The following is a 20,760-nucleotide window of genomic DNA, read 5'->3' as shown; positions in this document are numbered from 1 at the left end:
ACGTCATTTTCAGTAATTTGTAGGTTATGTTCATCATTTCTTTAGTTTTCACCCAAGCCATTGTAAAATTCCCCACTTTGTAAATTTCCCATTTCTAGGTGATGGTCACAAAGGCCCACCTAGAGATTCTCATCTTTTAATAGCCTCCCAAAAACAAGCAAGGGTAAACCACACCGGGCCCACCACTTGCTTTGTCTCCCCGATTAGCTTACCCTAATCACATCGGGATTACCATAATCCAAGCAGCCAACACCTATAAATTGGCACTGAGAGGTCACTATCGACGGGGGGGGGGGAGGGGCAGTTCCCGAGAGGTCAGCACTTGGTAGATTGTAGCGGGAAGAGTTGAAACTATTGGCATCACGGGGAAGGGGTCTTGGGGGTTGGTTTGTCTTGGGATTTGTACTATGCGAAGGGAGCCACATCCACCTCTCGACTCCAATGGTCGATGCACACACGTATACACGCTCTTGGTAGCAGGCTTTACAACCATTGAGTCGTCTTAGAGAAGGCACCAAGTAGTTTGCACCATCTTTTCTCCCTACTTCTCTACCACTACGGTGTGCCGCCTCGCTGGAAGGAAGGTTGTTGTAAATACTGCAGAGATAATTCTCCCTCACACCCCCGAGGGTTTTCATCATTTGTCAATCTCTCTCTCTCTCTCTCTCTCTCTCTCTCTCTCTCTCTCTCTCTCTCTCTCTCTGTGTGTGTGTGTGTGTGTGTGTAAGTTTGTAGTGTTTATATCATCGTAGTCTACATCCTAGCCGCTCAAAGCTAGGTGGTGCCCTTGTTCGCTTTACCGTGACAGGCTCGAGACGCATCATTCGCTCCCCGGCGTTTTTGAGGCCGTCGGGGTTCGGGGTTCGCTTTGCTCCCGTCAACAAGAAAGCTAGAACGAAAGGGAAAGCTTCAAACTTAAAGGAAGTAGTTTAACCCTTCCTTTTAACTTCTTGGAGGAAGACAAGTTTTCCTCCAAAAATTCTTTTTCCCTCAAGGAGGTAGCTTCAAAGTGAACAAAAGCCTTCACAAACACGACAAGTTTTTGTGAAGAAACCACAAAGGTTTTCTTACGACGAATTGTTAAGTATGGAGCCTGATTTACCCTTGTAATTTTATGTGGTAAAAGCGCACATTTGTAAGGCCCCCATTATGAGGAGAAGCCATCGTGCGTGAAGGAAAATCACTCACCGGAAACCAAAATTTTCACGGACAAGAATCAGGGGCAACTTTAAAGGCCTCGGGGGCGGAGACCCTCGAGACTTTTTTTTCGCCGGAATATGATGGCCGGAAAGTGGTTGGAAAACAACCGGTCGGTTGGCCGGTGGCCGGTAGTCAATGGCCGATGGCCGGTGGTCGAAAGTCAATGGCCGGTGGCCGGTGGCCGAATTCAAAAGCGGACTTGTCTTCTCAAGGGCGGCCACACATGGGCGGATTGGAGGGTCCGATTTGGACTTATTCGCACAAGGGCGGCTACACATGGCTGTCTCTCATAAGAGAGGGCAACCCTTTTGGCCTATAAAAGGAGGCCATTTCTACACACATTTCATAGTGTGAAGTTGATGCAACAAGGTGAGTGTGAGGTGGTGAGAGTGAAGCAAGGCGGGAGCTCCATTAAGGGTATAATCCCTTTGTAAACTACTTCTTGTTTTGAAGTACTAAAGCCATTGAGTGGCTTGCTTTCCGTGGACGTAGCCCACATTGGGTGAACCACGTATATCGTGTGTACTCTCTCTCTCTCTCTCTCTCTCTCTCTCTCTCTCTCTCTCTCTCTCTCTACTCTATAATCTCGTGTATGTAAATCTGTCTCTCTCCATTAAGTAATCTACTCAATTATCTATTTAGCTACGTCTTATTTCCTAACACGAATGACACGTGAAGCACTACAATTTCCGCAAGGCGAGGTTCGCATGCGATGCAAATCGCCGAGCATAAAAAACACAGACTTCAAGATTACAAGGTACAAGTTGACGTTTTTTTCTCTCTCTTTATATTAGTGTGTGTTTACCATGGCCAATGAGGATATCCCACCTACATACACTTTTGATTTTGAGCACGTAGATCAAAATCACGGCACCATGGGTGCTGCTGACACTAATATGCATGACGATGATGATCCAGGAGATCATGGCCTTGTAGATATGGCTGCTTTCAAGACTTTGGAAAATTGCCAAAGTGTACTTGAACGCAACCTCTCTGCACTCAATGCAAATGTTACAAATCTTACTGAGCTACTTGTGAAATTTATGAATTCACAAACGGCTCAAGGAGCCACAAGTGGCACGGTTCAAGGAAACCAAGCTCACACAACTCAAGGAGTCCAAGAGACAAGTGCTTCACAAGATGCAGAAGGTAGCAATTCATTGCTTAAGAATATCACCATTCATGAGTTTCATAGGGAAGAGCGTGATCGCAACAAGAATGCGGTCAATACGTTTTTACACAAATGGAGTGATATTCATAGGTTGAGACACACCCCGGATATAAATATGGCTATGGAAATAAGTCTATCTCTTAAAGGCAAGGCGTATAAGTGGTGGATGACATTTCCAATAGCTACTCGTCCTCCGTCTTGGGCTGCGTTCCAAGCTTCTTTCTCCAAAAGTTTTTGGACTCGAGTGAAGAAGATAAGAATTATTTAGCATGAGATGCATGGCGCATGTTTGGCCTCTTTCTCACACAGTACCTTTCAAAGTATCGGGAAATCATATTAAAACTAGAAGGTCTAGATGGATTCCAAAAGATACGGGGTTTTAATAGGGTCTTGACAAAGACTATCGTCTTCATGTCAAAACCCAACATCCAAAAACTTTGGAAGAAGCCATTGTTCATGCCCAAAGATATGATGATGACCAAGAGAGGAAGGGAAATGTTCCCTACTCTAAGAACAATTTTTCTAAGAGCAATGTGGCTAAGAGCCAATGGCAAGGTAGATCTCCCACATGTTCCAAGAGGAATAAGAGACAATCTACCTCTCCACGTCCACAAGAGACTAAGAAGCCTAACCAATCACGAGATACTCCACGTGGGTCTCTCAACACTGCTGATTTTGAGCATGCAAAGAAACAAAATCTGTGTTTTAGATGTCTTTTGGACCAATATAACAAGAAAGATTGTCCTCTTTTGCAAGGCAAATAAAAGGCCATGCACATGGTGCAACGCCTCACATTAGATTCATCTCCTAAATATTGTGTTATAGAGGTTCTTCATATGGAAGAAAAGCACAAGTGTTGTGTGCTTGCTTCAATGTGGAAACCCACTTTTGGTCCCCATGATTTAATTCGCATGCATGGCACTATAAAAACAAGCAACGTGTTTGTATTTTAGTGGATGATGGTGCAACTCATAACTTCCTCAACTATAAGCTAGTCAAGAAATTGAAGCTTACACAGACTCCCAGCTCTCACAAGTATGTGGTCGAACATATGTCTGGCAATGATAAAGAATTATGGGACATGGTACTTCAAGGGGTTGAGCTTATTGTTCAAGATCATACAATGACCCTTGACTTTCAGGTTATGAACATGGACCGTGCTGATTGGATTTCATAGCCAAGAGTGTTGGTGTAGGCTCTCAACTTCTCAACAATCTTGGAGAAGGAGATGAAGTTCTTGCACTTAGCACTTCACACAATGAGAGTGTGTGTGAATGTGTGGGAGAGAGTATACCCCTCAAGCTAGCCCTCTACTTGCATGGTCGACCCCCTCTTCTAGCTCATGCTTGTAGATCATTGGCTCTCTCAAGCCTAGCCAATCACAAGCCTTGGTCACAACTAGACATAGAGGTAGCCTTTGTACAAGTGTCCTGCTTTCTCCTTTGAGAGAGAGGGCTTGAATAATTCATAAACAATTAATTTAATTAGCTAATTATTAGTGGACCTCTCTAAGGGTCAACCAATAGGCTTTAGGCACACCATGAGGGAAACCTAGCTAGGGGCTTGACATGTGTCCCTTTTGCAAATTTGAGCAAGGGGTGCCCTTTGGATGAGGGAGTGGTCACTCAACCTCATCCCCTACTCTCATGGCTCACCCCCTCCTTTGTAGGCCTTGCTTTGACTTCAAGTACCCCAAGCATCTCGGCCCCCAAGTAGCTTAAGTATTCCAAGCACCTTAAGTACCTTAGTCAACAAGCAAAACAAGCATCTTAAGTGCCTTAGTTAGCAAGCATGACAAGCACCTCAAGTACCTCAAGCACCTTAGTGAGAAATCATGTCAAGCACCTCAAGCACCTTTGTGAGCAATCACGACAAGCACCTCAAGCACCTTAGTCAGCAACAATGACAAGCACCTCAAGCCTTGGTTGGGTTCCCATATCAAGCTCATCCCTAGCTTGTCTCTCCATTATCTAGCATTGCTCTTTGATAGACCATCTCTCATTTGGACCCATTGACTATGGTCCCGTTGCTGAGATAGATCCATAAGCACATGTCTATATTCTAACGTCATTTTGGGAAGACCATTCATGCATCAACTAAGGATGGTGCACGATTGGGGCTACGTGGAACATCTACTTACAATACAAGGATGTTACAACGAGGATCGCTTTCAAGGACCACAACTATAGGTATGTTAGTTGAACTCTTGTAGAGGAATTTGAATCAGCCACGATCAACAAAAAACAAATAAAGAGATTTTTTATATTGGATGCGCCATTCTTTCTCACGGACTTGCAAAAATTGAATAGTAACTTTATTCTTTAGTTCTATGGCTGTGTACCCGACGAACCTTGCAGTTAAATTGATTATCACCGGTCCAAAATTTTTTGTACTCCATGTAAGAATCCCGTGTAAAAAGCTTCTTTGAATGCCAAGACATTTCTCGATGGCAAGAACATGCATCTGGCATAGAAGCTGTAAAGAAATTCTTATGAAGGTTGCCCACTTAAATCATAGCATAAGCCATGATTACCTTCTAAAAAGGACATCAACAACGCTCGTGCTTGTTCAGGCTCATGAAAAACTTGGATACATGTGAGAAGCATTTTGAAATCATTGCACACAAGAGGTCAGGGAGGCTCTTGAAGAAGTTCATGGCGCCCGTCAGGGTTTTCACCATGTATTCTTTAGTTGCCTGTCCTTGCTCTGGTGCTGGCAGTTTTGGGTAGTTAAGCCAAGTCGGTCTTTTCTTTTTTAGTGCTTCATGTGCTTGCCATGTCCTTACCCTTGGTACAAGACAGAATGTTGGGTCCGTTTGAATTGATGATGGTGCCCTTGTAAACAATATGAGGTACTTTGAGTTTTTGTTGAGCCAAATTTTCCTACATGTGGGGTGGAGAGCACTTGGCCCTTGGTCTTGCATATCCTTGTAGATTCTTTCTTTTACTTGCAAATAGCTCCACCTTTATCAAAGGATATGGAAGCGATTGTTGATTCCACTGAGAATTGATTTGATTGGGAGTGAGTTGAGTTACATTGACAAAGTGAAGTACTCTTAACTCCCAATCCATAGCCGCTTTCCATTTAGCATCCACTTCTTGAACAATCTACTCTTTAAGTGCATCTTCTTCAGCTTTAGAGAGTTGGACTATTGGCAATTGCTCCTCGTCAGTGATTGGTACCTGGAATTGAAAACTTTTTGTATGCTCTTAACTTGATTGTGTTTCTATGTTAGCAAAGGAGATTGATGGTATCTCTAGAGTCGGCTGTTTAGATGTACCTCCATCCTCCAAAGTTTCCACATTCCCTTCTCTTAGCAACTGATTGGCCTTTTTCAATTCTTCTATCTCTTTAAGAAACTACTCTTCCCTTTGCATGTGCATTAAGGCGAGGTCCCTTGTTTGTTCTTGTTCCAACTTCAACTCAAGGTCCAATTCTTTTTTTTTTCTTTCTAAAGTTTTGTAAACTTCATAAGTCCCCTTGAGTGAAGCGACTGATGGGTTTTCCGTTATTTTCTTTAAAAATGCCGCTTGGTCATTGATTCTCTGCTCTGAGTATTGCAAAGAAGCATTTGCTACATTCAATTGTACCTGGAGCTTTTGTACTGACTGAGTGGTGTTCATTAGTTCATTTGTCACTTCAATCAGCTGCTACTGCTCCTTGCTTTTGCAGGCATTTGATAACTTCATGAGGAGTTTGCCTAACTCTTCCATCTCCTTTTCTTGCTTTTCTTTAATGTGTTGGTGTTGTTCTGCTTTGTTCTTGAGCTCTTTGATTTGGCCTTGAAGATTTTCAATGGTATTCATTTTGTCTTCAAGCTCACATTGGAGTGCATCAATAACCTGTTCAAGTTCTCGAGCATTAGCACTACGGCTAAGAGCAGTTGTTCACATTTTCTCAGTCATTAGTTGCATCTGCCTTGCATATTCATTTACTTGAGTGATAACTTCATCAGTCGTTTCCCACTCTTTGGATTTTGCTTGAGGTTCTTTGGAAGGTCCAACCTCATCTTTGGTTGGTTCTGGTATCTGCTCTTGAATGGCTTCCTTATCTTTCTTTAACCCATCTCCTTTTATCTCCATGATTTCAACTGATTGGTTAGTTGATGAAGAGCTTGGACTAGGAAAAGGCTGATCCCCCTGTTTGATATTGGGTGAGGGTAGTCTTGGAGACATCACCTCCCTTTCATGTTGTGTTTTAGTTGGTTTCTCAATTTCGGCTGGCTGTGGTTGTTGAGCAGTTGATTCATCTCTGGCTTTTCTTTGAGATTCTACTAATGCCTCTTGTATCTTCAAGCTTCAACTTCCACATACATTCTCTCTAGCATTTCTATAGGATCTTCTTGGAGCTTCTTCTCAGGGTTTTCGGTCCTAGGACCCTTGAATTCCCTTGGATTCCATAGATCTGAAGTCTGTCTTGCAGCTTGTCGACTTCGTTCATAAGATTCCTTTTCCGTTTTGAACCTCGCCTTCTTTTGTGGAGGTTCTTCCTGATGAGCGGCCACTTCCTTTCTCATCATCTCTTCCCTTCGTGCCCTTTTCTCTTCATTATCGGAACTTTCTTCACTGCTATGGGCTTCAGGTGAGCTTTCAGCTGACCCTTCATGTGACTCATGAATCCCTTTCTTTTGTGATCTTGTGGCATGTGGAGAGGGTTGAGCTTTTTCAACGATTATCCATGTGTTCAGATTTGGGGATGGTGGCAAGTTATTGGTCATTTCAATGGCATAGTGAAATTCAGGTTAAGACTTCCGGAGCTCCTAAGTATGTGACTTTTTCTTCCTTCTTTGTGCTCTTGAGTGTTGTAAGCACATATTGAGCATGATCTATGGTTTTTCTACCTGACGACTTCAATACTTGTGTGAATGTGGTTGCAACAACATGATTTGGGATAGTGTACCTTGGTGGTTTCTTGGTGAGGAAGCGGAAGTGCTGGTGGTATAGGTGGGCAGGATCCTCTACTTGCTTTAGCATAAGATCGGAGAAGGTGGCGGCAGCTGTACTCTTTGTGAATTTTCCAGTTGTTTTCCTATCTCTGGCTCTCATCGTCATACCTTCTATGGGCAACTGTAGTGCTTCAGGCACTATATCTTTGTTGATGACTACCTCGACTTTTTGTCCTTACTGATCTGTGATTTGGGCAGATCCATCCTCTTTAATTGTTGCCAACTCTTTGTGAATTTTCCAGTTGTTTTCCTATCTCTGGCTCTCATCGTCATACCTTCTATGGGCAACTGTAGTGCTTCAGGCACTATATCTTTGTTGATGACTACCTCGACTTTTTGTCCTTACTGATCTGTGATTTGGGCAGATCCATCCTCTTTAATTGTTGCCAGTAGTTCATAAGCCCTTTGGAAATCTACTCCACATGGTTCTTGATCATAAAATGCTCAAATTTGTAGGTGTGGTAAGTGGAGCTCCTCCAAATCAGGTTCCTCGCTCACCAAGAAGATAAATGTTGCGAGCCGAGAAAGGTACTCCACCCCCAACTTGCACTTCTTGAGCACTGACACCCCTGGGGCTTGCTCGTCCAAGTAATGGCCTGCATCGGTTGCAATTTCTTGGAATCGTTGCAACCGCTTGGAGAATGGGCGATCACCTTTGTGTATATAGCGCAAAAGATCGCAAGGCACCTAGATCCCTGCATGTGGGGGGATAGATACAGAATATTTTATGATGTGCTCCTCCATGAACGCAAAAATCTCGGCAAATGCATCCATGTGAAGGGCAATTGTGGCGTCAAGGTCAGGGAAACAAGTGAAAAAGGTGTGGAGATCCAACTTCCCTTTGTACTTGGTGTCCTCGAGGAAGAGGATGAAGCGTGACAAAGGGGTGGATGTAATAGCAGATGCAGAGGTTGTGGAAGCATCCATGTCTAGCCTATGGTATAGATAGAGAGTGGAGGAGCTCAAGAGTTGCAAAAGTGAAAATAGTGAATGAGTTAGGTGGCCCCCCTTTTATAATGGACCCTTTTTTAAAGACATTAAAAAAAAAGGCACTTTCACAAAAAAAAATCTATGCGAAAAATTATATTCAAAGGCATGATTTGCCAAAGCAAATCATGTTGATGACATCGGGGATCGTTTTGAAAATTGCAAGAGTTACAAAGTTATAAGATCAATAGCATAGTTCCATCCATCCCCCAGTCCTCCTCGACCTTCAATTTGTCTTCCATTCTCTTCCCAATCTGCGGACATTCATTACAATAAGCATCCAATGATCGACAAATCATGATGTATTGAAAATGTGGTGGAAGGATTCTCACCTTGTGACCTTGTAAACAAAATTGTGCTTGTTGAAGGGTCTCAAAACCCATAATAGCCAAATGTTCTCGCACATTACTGAGAGTCCAATGCTTGTTCACTTGGACTGACTCCAAAGCATCGTTGGGCATCTTCACTGCAATGTCAAAGCTTGCAATAGTGCCATCTACACTCTGTAAGGGAGTCCACACTCCAAGCTTGCACATCCAACGATCATAGTGAAATCATATGTACAAGGAGGTGCGGGATTTCAAATAGCTCATTCCAATACCTGAAGCTCCAACCTTACAATGGTATCGGTCCCCGTTGTGCATGCCCTCCACAAAACCCCAGTCCTCTTCTAAAAGCCTTCCTAATTCCTCGTAATGCACATCTTTACATACAAGCATTGTGGTAGTCTCCAGAAATCCAAATTCTTTAAAAATGTGCACAAAACAATGAATAGGCAAACATCAACTCAAGCCCACAGACCTAGAAGCTTTAGAGTATTTCAAAGAGTTTTGGACATCTATTATCATCTTTTGCTTGAAAGATGCTACCGACCACAAATATGGCACCGGCCACTCCATACTTAATAAGGAAGTTACTTTGATAGGTTCAAGCGTTCCAAACGCTTGTGTAGAAGTAGGGACAATATAGGAGTGAGAATAGAAGAAAATCCTTCTTTGAACCAGTTTGGTTGGGCAAAGATGTGGGAACATTGTTGCTCCAATATCCGCATGTATAGCATTGAATTTGCCGGAGAGACTATGTAGTGGCTGCTCCTCCACCAACGTGGATGGAAATATGACTATAAATGCATGACAAATCTTAAGTATAAATCCATAATAACATTACACTGTGATTTCACACCTAGCTTTGTATTCTCAAAACATGTACTTACAATGTGTTGGAAATCGAGGTGGTTGTTGCAAATGCATGGTTGACATTGAGAAAACATGTTGCACAATGGCTACGGTCCCCTTGTCTTTGCGGTTCTTGAAGCCAAGGAGCTTTCCTTTCCAATGAAGATCCAAGTTTGCACGATTTCGCACACGATGAGGGCCAATAGCAGATGGTTGCATGTATACCCAAGCACCTTTGGTGAACTCTTGTGGCACCCACTCATCATCTACACCTCTAGTGTTGTGGCATGCAAGTGTTGTGACCTCATCCTTTGGCCGCCTTTGCGAAGTAGAGTTGGCCATGGTTGAGCAAAGAAAATTAGGAGGAGGAGCAAGACCTTGCTTGTTGCTTAAGTGATATGAGAAGGTGATTAACCCTTGTGGCAATGGGAGGAGAAGGTGGATAACCCTTTCTTGGTGTGGCAATGGGAGGAGAAGGTGGATAACCCTTGCTTAGTGTGGCAACGGAAGGTGGTAGGGGAGGAGAGAGGAGCTTCCTTGCTGCAGCAATGGAGATGGTGTAGAGAGAGAGTGTGTTGGAGTAGAGGATGAGTGTGATGGTTGCAACCAAGGAGGGGTTGGAAAAGGGGTTCTAGAGAGAGAAAATAACTTTTTGCCTAAGGACTACTTTTGGGGGAGCTCTGGATAGTAAAAAAAGATTTTTCAAAAGTTTTTTAAAAAATTTGAATTTTAGGGTTTTTGGGTGTACGTTTTGACTTTTTGAGGTCAAAAAATGCTTTTTTGACTGTAAAATAGATTTAGGGGGGTTTTAAGAAGATAAAATTTAAGTTTTGAAAATTTTGAAATTTTTCAAATTTTTGGGATTTTTTCAGAACCGGATCAAAAAGGAGGGAAGTTGGAGGTTCTATGTGCCCCCCCCCCCCACCCCACCCCACCTTCTTACTAGGTAAGAACCCATTTAAGAAGTGTAAGACTACTTTGTCCCCCTACATTTTTGAGGGCATAGAGTGTGTCCACCACCCTCTTCTCATTGGCTGGCCTCTAATTAACCTTAATCCCAAAGGGCCCCTAGAGGGTTCATATTTTTCATAATGGGAGAGGGGAGAGCATGAGGGTTTTGGGAAGGGAGCTCGACAAGAGAAAGGAAGCAAAGCTCTCTCTTCCTCTCTTGTCCTCGGCAAGACAAAGGAAAGCTCTCTCTTCCTCTTCCTCTCTCGTCCTGGGAAAGGCATAAGGAGGAGCCAAGAGTCGAAGGGAAACGAGGGAAGAGCTCACTCTCTCTCACTCTCATCGTCGAGGCAAGCAAGCAGTACTCCCTCTCTCTCTCTCTCATCCTCCAAGCAAGCTTGGACAAGGCAAAGCTTTTCTCTCTCTCTCTCTCTCTCTCTCTCTCTCTCTCTCTCTCTCTCTCTCTCTCTCTCTCTCTCTCTCTCTCTCTCTCTAGTTCTTGGCTCTTGTGAAGCTTGAGAGGGCATAAACAAGCAACTAAGGCGAGAAACTTATGATAAGCAAATCAAGCAAAGGAAGGGAGAAGAGGAAAATATAACGATGAGGGATATAACGAAGAGGGCAAGCTTGGCAAAGGGGACGAAGGAGATTCACAGGCGAGCTTGGTCTTGAACGAAAGCAAGAGAAGAAAGCAGGAGAAGGCATGCACGGTAAACAAAGCAAGGGAAGAAGCAGGAGGAAGTTACAACTAGAGAATGGCAATTAAGCCGATCCAAAGCATTGATGATCGAGGCAATGAACTGAATTGAAGCTTGCAGGATCCGCAAGGTATTTGAAGCAGATAAAGCGTCATAGGAAAATTTCCATCATCGTCATCCGTTAGAGATTGAATTAGCATTTTGTTAAGTCCGATGTCGTTAACGGCCCGGTTAATCCTATAAAACGGGAGCTTAAACTCCTAGTTAGCAGACGATCCAAGTGTCGGTGCTGTTAACAGCCCGCATTGGTTAATGATTAAGTTGTAGTCAAATGTATAAATCAATTAATTGATGGGTACGGTGATTGCCAATGTCAGTAGCATTAGTTGTTCTTGTTCTCTCTCTTTCACACCTCCCATAGCCAAAGGCCCGGTGCATGCCCAGCTCACGTAGCGAACACATATCCCCCGATATCTTTAGTGAACCCGACGCGAATCGAACAGGAGGAAGTTACAACTAGAGACTGGCAATTAAGCCGATCCAAAGCATTGATGATCGAGGTAGTGAACTGAATTGAAGCTTGCCGAATCCACAAGGTATTTGAAGCAGATAAAGCGACAGAGGAAAATTTCCATCACCGTCATCCGTTAGAGATTGAATTAGCATTTTGTTAAGTCGGGTTTCGTTAACGGCCCGGTTAATCCTGTAAACGGGAGCTTAAACTCCTAGTTAGGAGAAGATCCAAGTGTCGATGCTATTAACAGTCCGCATTGCTTAATGATTAAGTTGTACTCAGATGTATTAATCAATTAATTGATGGTCACGGTGATTGCCAGTGTCAGTAGCATCAGTTGTTCTTGTTCTTTCTCTTTCACACCATAATATCCACATGAGCATACATTTCCTATATCAATCAACATCAAGCATTTCTGGTGCAAATATGCTACCCTTGGTTCAAATAGCACGCAATTACTATGCATACTGATCAGTATCCATCCATATTGAATCTGCTTATGAATATCCTTAGAATCTCCTGGATCAAACACCATCGAGATCACATAGCATTGATGGGCTCCGCAATATACTAGAGCTTCACTTGAAGCATAGTGCAGCACCCACATCCCATAAATTGTTGGCAACTTAAGCTCGTTACCAGAAAGCCTTAAAGAAATCTGACTCCCTTTTACTGGCAGCCAAGACATCACTGACATAAGCATCAATAGGAATAACAGCCAAATCCAGCCACATCTGGCACATTGTCCAAGAAAATGAAAAACCATGTGCACTTTATGCAGTATCATGACCTTGATCTTGGCATGACTAGCCTCTCACAGGGACTTGATAACGCTACCAACTTTGGCAACTGGGCATTATGGGGCTCGATAAATTTCCCCCAAGGTTGTGCCCAGACTTGGCGGCAACTTTCGGCGGTCTTCGTTGGAGTCTCCAGTGTGCACACGGAGACATCCTTTGATGGAAACCACTGCTTTTGGAAGTTAGCACTGTGAGAGTTTCCTCCACCATCCACTTATTTGCACAACAATCCCTCTCCTCCCACAATTCAATGCACGCGATATCGATAGCCTATCATCGCAGAGGCAAGGTGTTGGTGATTGAAGACATAGGCAGTTAGGAGGGCTATCGATTAGGCAGGCCACATAATGCTCTTCCAACTTTCAGTATATTGACTAGATGGGGTTGATACTCTAAGGTACCTGGTGCAAGTATTGTGAAACAAGTTGTAGAATTTTGTCTGCTATCTATTGGTGATCCTTTCCATGTAGCTAAATCCAATAAAGGTAGGCTTGTTCCACGGGCCCTATTGTTGAGGGCAGCTTCGAGAAGACAATACTTTAGACCGTATTGTTCTCCATGATGCAAGAGTGAATGTGGTTTGTCTGATGAGCAAAAGCTTATGCCAACTTGATGGGAAGGTAACTCGAAGAGGCAGTGGGCAATTTTGTAATCTAGGTGTATAGTAGGGGTTATTGCTACAGTTGGATTCCTGATAATATTGGAAAGATTTTGAATTGACTTGGAGATTTTGTTTGATTTGTTGAGACAGATTGTTTTATTGCCATGTTTTGACTTACAAAGAACATAAGCATTGGGCATGGGTCCTTATGGAGTGTCAGCAACAACCGAGGAGAAAAGATGATGGCTAAGGGTTTAGCAATGCTATTGAAAAAGGCTTCTGATTGCCCACATTCTTTGAGTTTCCTTTGATTGAGCAGTCCTAGTTATGGAGATAGAGACAAGTGTAATCAAAAGCATGTAGGCAATCATGGTCAGAGACGTTGGCTTGGAACATGCCTCTCTAGTACTACCGTAGAATAATTTTCACAATTGAAGGTTGGACTACTCAAGGCAAGTGTGGGAGCTTTCCAGGTCGATACTTAGTGGCCCCTGCCAGGTAATGCTTTTGTAATAGCCTGTTTGGACCTTTTTGCTGGCTCAAGAGTCCTATGATCATGATGTTTGTCATGTGGGTTTCTCCCTCGAGAGCACAATCCATGTTGAAAGAGTGTTACAGGAATTTAATTCTTCACTTGAACTCTTCAATCCATGCCGCTGGTGAGAAGTGTTGCAAATGTGCATACTTAATCCTTTCCCTCCCTTTATTCACAGATAGCCAATGTCTTGTGTGTGTGTGTGTGTGTGTGTGGGGGGGGGGGGGGGGGGGGGGGGGGGGGGGGGCTTACTAAGGGCCACTCCCTAGAGGAAGGTGCACCTTCTTATGAGCTCTAACTTTGGATGGCTGGATGAGGATTTGGTTAGGTATGTAATGTACTGGTAATGCAAAGCAATCGCTATGTGAAAAAGAGATCATTCCATGCAATGTTTGTGGCATGCACTTTGTAACGTGGTGATGGCCGCACATGGTGCTTTGATTACACTATAGCAAGCAGATGCTTATGTGTGGTGCATTTCGGGGAGATCTTGGGGCAGCCCAAGAGACATAAAGCGTTTATTTTTAGCCTTCATTGTCTCGTGCTTTGTGGATCAAGTGTTGTCATGGCATAGACCGATCATGAATGGTGAACAAGCTGATCAAGGCTTTGGAGGGGACTTGCAAGAATTCTCTAATTATGACACCTCATGATCAGGTTGCTCGAGTTGCAAAGATGCTTGGGGATGAATTTTAACCGCTTCCAACGTCAAGAATCGGTTCACAAGTTTACTGTTGATTTTTTCAAAAATCAGGGTAGAGAGTGCCCTCCACTTTGCTCATATCTCGGGGGGTTCACTATGTGTAGAACTACCATATCACGTGCGTTCAATACATGTTTGTAAAACCCCTTATCTGTGAATTTGTTAGGAATATAATGTACCCTTTTCTTTTAAAATCTGTAATTTTTTTTCAAATTTGAAAAAATAATGACCTTCTGTATATATATTTCTGTAAGTTTCAAGAACTTTAAATACCCTTCTGTTGAACTCACGTGATAGGTTACATTTTTATTAGGTGACCTCCCCCGGGCTCATATGTGTTGCGTCTTTCTATGTTTACTATTGTTCTGCTGGTATTACTATTGTAATGCCAGCATGGTGCTCGGGGGGTTCACTATGTGTAAAACTTTCTTATCACGTGCGTTCAAGACATGTTTGTAAAATCCTTATCTGTGAATTTTGTTAGGAATATAATGTACCCTTTTCTTTTAAAATCTGTAATTTGTTTTCAAATTTGAAAAAATAATGCCCTCTGTATATATATTTCTGTAAGTTTCAAGAACTTTAAATACCCTTCTGTTGAACTCACGTGATAGGTTACATTTTTATTAGGTGACCTCCCCGGGGCATGGTGGCACCTTGAGAGGCATCATCGATGATGGGGACGATGGGCCCGACCCTTTTGGCTAGCTATTTGGTATGTTGTTGTCTATGGGTTTTCAATTTCTTCCTTGGTTGGGGTTGGCTTCCCTTGTTCTGGCTCTCCTTTATGTTCATCTAGTATCTCGTATTGATGGTTGACGCCAAGGAATTAATATTTACATAACCACATAAAATTTCTTGTTATCATAGTGTTATTACCATATTCACATAATGACAATTAACATAATCACAAAGAAGTCGGTCAAGGTCGACCTGGTAACCCATTAAAAGCCGGACAAGGGCATATAATTAGAGGTGGCATATAATTAGATCTATCATTAGTAGAATGCTCTTTTGATCTATATAGTATTGGCCACATTGCGTACGTGGCACACATGCTTTCGTCACGTAGAAGCGTGTGAAAATAGGTGGAAAGTTTCAAACCTCAGTCCATAGTTGGTCAAAAGAAGACCATGAGCATGGTGAAAGTGTTTCCAAAGCGCTCAAAACCACTAAACTTGCCCGCCTAATTTGGATAAGTCCAAAACCCGTTACCTCTTTGACAACAGCTACGTTTTCAAAAGAAGATAGTTGCTAATGATCGAGATATGTAGACTCTGCAATTTATACGATGGCTCATGGTAGCAACGTGCTTCACTAGGTTCCAATGGGGCTTTCAAACTGAGAACTCATCGCTACAATTCACCCTACACTGCTTTTGATTGTTACCATATACATGTGGTAGTGATGTGTGTGAACACACTAGGACCGTCGGGGCATTTTTTTCCCTCTTTAGGAGGTTTTTTCCCCCGTGCGTCCATCACTCTAGGGCTATCTATATTTCCATTGCACACTAAGTAATACACTCTCTTTTGTGTGCCTTGATCTTCCTTTGTCTTCTCCAAGTGTGTGTGTGTGTGTGTTTCTTTGCAACCCTAATTCCAACAATTGGTATCAGAGCAGGTTACATCCTCTTGGGCTTAGTCGCCAGCTACTCCAGCACACGCCTGCTCACTTTCTCCGATTACAGTGAGTTTTGGCGAGCGTTCACAAGTTGACAAATATTTTGGTTAAGCTCGTAGAGCTTAGTCTGCTCATATTTCTGATTCGGGCTCATTTCAGTCTCCGTTTCCACTACAGGCAGGTCTGCACAGGCAATTTCGTCATTTTGTGCAGAATTTTTGTCAGTGCTATTTTCTGCATAACAGGTGCTTTACAGTCTTCTACGGTTTGTGCTATATAGCACGTGTTGATCCCGCTCCGTTTCTCCTATTTTCGGGCAGTTTTCACATCAAGTGCAGCATTTACCATGGCTGACAACAACACAGATGTCTTCAAGATGTTTGCTGTTGAGGACAGGTTGGATGGGGACAATTACCCTATGTGGGCTTATATGATGCAACACGTTCTTGTGTCAAAGGGCGTCTGAATATTGTGCAGGGAATTGATGTACGTCCTAGTTCTGAGGATGTAGGCGATGTTGAGGATGTTGCAGGTCTTGCTGCAAGGATTGCTGCTATTAGAGTTGTTTTGCCTACGACAGAAAAATCTCGTTGGGATGTAAAGGATACACAAGCTCATGCATTGATTGTGTTGTCTGTGAAGCGCACCATTGTTCCTCACATCTGTTCATCAAAATCGACAAAACAGGCTTGGGATATTCTAGCAGGTCTTTATGCAAGCCGCAATGAGACTAAAATTGCTTTGCTGCATAAAGAGCTGGAGTCGAAGATTATGCATGAGGAAGATAATATGGACACTTTCCTTGCTAGTGTCAAGGATATCAATGAGCAACTTATCTCTACAAGTGAAGTCATTTCAGACAGTTCCCTTGTGCAAACTGTTCTTGATGCCTTATCAGATTCTTACCAAACTTTTGCTAGTACTTGGAGACTTATGACCCAAGGAAATCCTGAAGTTTTCAAGTTTGATGCATTATGCACATTGTTGTTACAAGAGTCACTTTCTAGAAAAAACGGGAATAGACAACGTGCAGTTGAATAGGCTTTTATTGATTCTCAAAGAAAGGGTGGTAACAGCAATGCAACCACTTCTTATGGTTCTGCTGCGAGTGGCAAAACTTGTGTTCCCAATGCTTCTACTGGCAGCACTTCGTCTGGCAATTCTGGAGATAAGGGAAAAAAGAAGATGCGTTGCCATTATTGTAAAGCAGTGTCCTAAGTTGAAGGCCAAAGAGGCTAAGAAGAAAGAGGGTGGTTCCACTGCAAATGCTGGTTCTACTGCAAATGCTGGTTCTACTACAAATGCAGCCATTGTTGAGTCTTCTGTCAAAGGAGATTGTAATGCTGATGTTGATGTAGAATGGGCTTTTAGCACAGAGTACACTTACAATCCTGTTGACCATGATGCATGCTTGTTGCTGCAGATTCACATGTGTGGTATTTCAACAGTGGTGCTACAAAGCACATTACCTTACATTGTGCATTTTTCACCTCTCTCAAGTCTATCTCTCATGGGAATTCAGTCACTTGTGCCAACGATGCCTCTTATCCGGTTCAGGGAGTTGGAAAGATTGTGCTTACTGCTACAAATGGTAGTTCCTTCATGAGGGGTGTGTGTGTATGAGGAAGTGTGTGCGTGCGTGCGTGCACGGTGCAGTGCGTGCAGGGAAGGGAGAAGAGCACAAGCTGTGTGTGGGTGGAGCAACCTCACAAGCCTCCTCTATCAAATCTGTGAGTGAGCTACTCCTTATTCTTTTTGTATAGAAAGAATAAGGAAGTGTGTATACACAGTGGGCAAGCGGCTAGACACTGGACGTCTGAGCGGGCAAAAGGCGGATCGCCCTTACCCCAACAATCTCCCACTTAAAGGCGATGCATCGATAAGTGAGTCCTACTAGCTAAACTACTAGTATGTACAAGAAACTAGGTGAGAGACTCTCTCAACCTACACCCATTGGCTCACTCTGTTGATCTATATACAACAGCATCGGCTCTAAGCGAGCATGCGAATCCACGCTAGAGCATGTATGCAAATCCCGTAGACAACCCTGTAAAGTCTGCAATGCTCCACTAAGCATCATGCTAGCATCAGTCCTAACAGAACTTGCAATCCCTGTTGCAAAAGAACCAACTGCAACAGCCAAGTCGGGCCTCGACAAAAGCAAGTCAAACATGAGACGCCCAAACGCTGATGAAATCTGCGCAAGACTGGCTATACTCACCTTCCTTGCGCTATCTGCAATCACTGCATCCTCAGGACTACCCATCACATATGGATGTGTCAACACCGACACTAGAGAAGCTACGTCCCTCTCACCCATAGGCAAAGTTGTGCATCATGACACCAACTCATCAGCCTCTAACATGAGCATGTCAAAAAACTCCATATCTGCCAGCTTTGTCTGTGTCTCTAGAGAGCATACCTGCTCTACCTCTGCCTACACAAAGTCTGACAACACCTGTTGTGTCTCACTAGAGCATTGCCGCTCTATCTCTGTCTCTACAGAGTCTACTAGCATGTCCTGCACAGCTAAATTCTCTATCTCCTGAGCATGATGGAGATCACTTGCGAAAAAGACATGTCTCGTCTCTCGCTCAAAGCATGCTAGCAACCAAATCAAGACTACACTGTCACGAACCTCAGACACATGCATAGGATATACCAGGCCGCTACGGACTCCTCTGGCAATCACTAGTGAACCACAATGCATCTGGAAAGACTGCTCTCTAAGCAGTATCTGACAACCAAAAGCTGCCAACTGTCTCACTGAGATCAAGCTCTGTCTTAGCTGAGGAATATAACGCACATGTCGTAGTGTGTATGATGCACCACTGGGCAATGACAAACAAACATCTCATGCACCCTCTATGTCAAACACTGAACCATTGGCCAAGTGCACACAACCAAGCCTCCCACTAGAAAATGTGCTAAACCACTCACGACATGGTGTGACGTGGAAAACTGCATCGCTATCTAGTAACCACTATGGAGAAAGTGTGCTAACCATAGACAAATCTACAAGAGGTACACTAGAGACAAGCGTGACATCACTGTCACTGGCATAGACTGCCATTGGAACTGCCTCTCTAACATCTGTCAAAGTCGTATCTGCACTACGCATACATCTCCATTGTTGTCTCATACGTCTAAAACAATGGCGTCTAATGTGCCTTGTGTGACCGCAATGCCAACAACATATGTATCGGCAAGAATGAGACCTCCGTCTCTCATGAGCCGTCACTGTAGACTCAACTGTGTCACACATCATGTCAATGCATAAGCGTAACAAGTGGGAGATCACTCGACCACCACGCTAATCAAGCATAAACCAACAAGTAGCTCAATAGTGAAAACCTGTAACTTGCATGTTGTAGTCTCACGCTCGGAATATGCGTCGATGTGAGAACATGAGGCAAAATCAAAGGAAACCTGTAACCACTATGAGCATACCATAAATGTATGGCTAAGAGCCAAAGTATGGCGAGAAATCTGGGAGAAATCTGACAGAATCTCCCCTATAAACTGAGAAAACCCTCAAGTACAATCTCAACCACAAACCATGCCAAACTGGCAACAAAGTGGGAGGTAACTCAACCACTACACAATGCTCAATAGCATGATCAATCGCATCAAAACTGACCCTCACATATGCCCAAAGGCAACTCCACAATCTGCAAACTTTGCAAGCATAAACTGGGACAAACTGCTCAACTGAGCATAAAGCGCATAACCATATATGCAAGTAGAGAGCAAACTAGCTCAAAACGCATCCCACGAGAGAAACTGCCTGCAAAAATATGCAAAAATGTGTGAAACATGTGACTGTCTATCTGTAGCCACACAAGCATATGCAAATCCTCACTCCTGCGAGAGTGGGTACAAGAACACCAAATTGTGTCCAAACTGACAAAACATGTCAATGTGAGAGCCAAGCTCGATCACAAACTATGGTGAGTAAACTCTAGCCACTATCCCACAAAAGCATACACAAAGCAAAAGCTCAAGATACCTGCTGTGTCGAAATCAGTATGCAATCCAAAACACTGCAGAAGATGTCCTCAACTGCAAATGGCAACACCTGTGGGAGTACTAGACTCAACCTGTAGAGCTGGGAGTCAAAACTGGAAGCTCCAAATGGCCAAGCACTCACAGCTCAAGACCAAAAATGCAGAGAGAAACAGGCTCGCGATGTACCACCCAAAAAGGAAAACACTGCATGCAAATCTTGAGTGCTACAAGCAATCGCAATCTCGATCAGACCAACGATGCGCATAAAACTCCTGGGAAAATTTCGCCAGAGTTCCGTCAGCAAAACGGCTACAAAACCAGTAACCAAATTGACTGCATGCTCAAATCCATGAGCAACCAAAGCGCATCAAACCGCACTCCAAATGCATGCATGAATCTCCACACTTTGCATACATCATTGCAAGTACCTGCAAATCTAGTACACAAATAAAATCATGGAAAGTAGTACACCTGGAGGTATGGAGTTGCTCATTTCATCGAAGCAAATGTCCTCAGCCATGTGGATGGAAATCCATATAAGTCCTACCTAACAATTCCAAACAACAAGCACTATACCTCTAGGAGGCATGTCAGTGTGAAAAAATTAAAACTCCTAGAAAACAAACTCAAAACACAATCCAGACCCCTAACCTACCTATCTGTCATCCCTTTTAGAATCAAGGAAAGAGGATATTATATAAGCTAGGTGGCCACCCTAAGGCTAGGCCTCCATCCTCATCATCTAGATAAACGAAATCATTTTCCATGAGGCCATAGTCTTCCTCGGTCTCTATTATTTCTTCTTCATCATCCTCTTGCGCAAGCGTGTTAATCAAGAACCTCGTGATGCGT

This window comes from Adiantum capillus-veneris, chromosome 17, assembly GCF_014529385.1.
Source record: "Adiantum capillus-veneris isolate H3 chromosome 17, ASM1452938v2, whole genome shotgun sequence".
Classification (NCBI taxonomy): Eukaryota; Viridiplantae; Streptophyta; class Polypodiopsida; order Polypodiales; family Pteridaceae; genus Adiantum; species Adiantum capillus-veneris.
Note: the sequence above shows the minus strand (reverse complement) of the source record.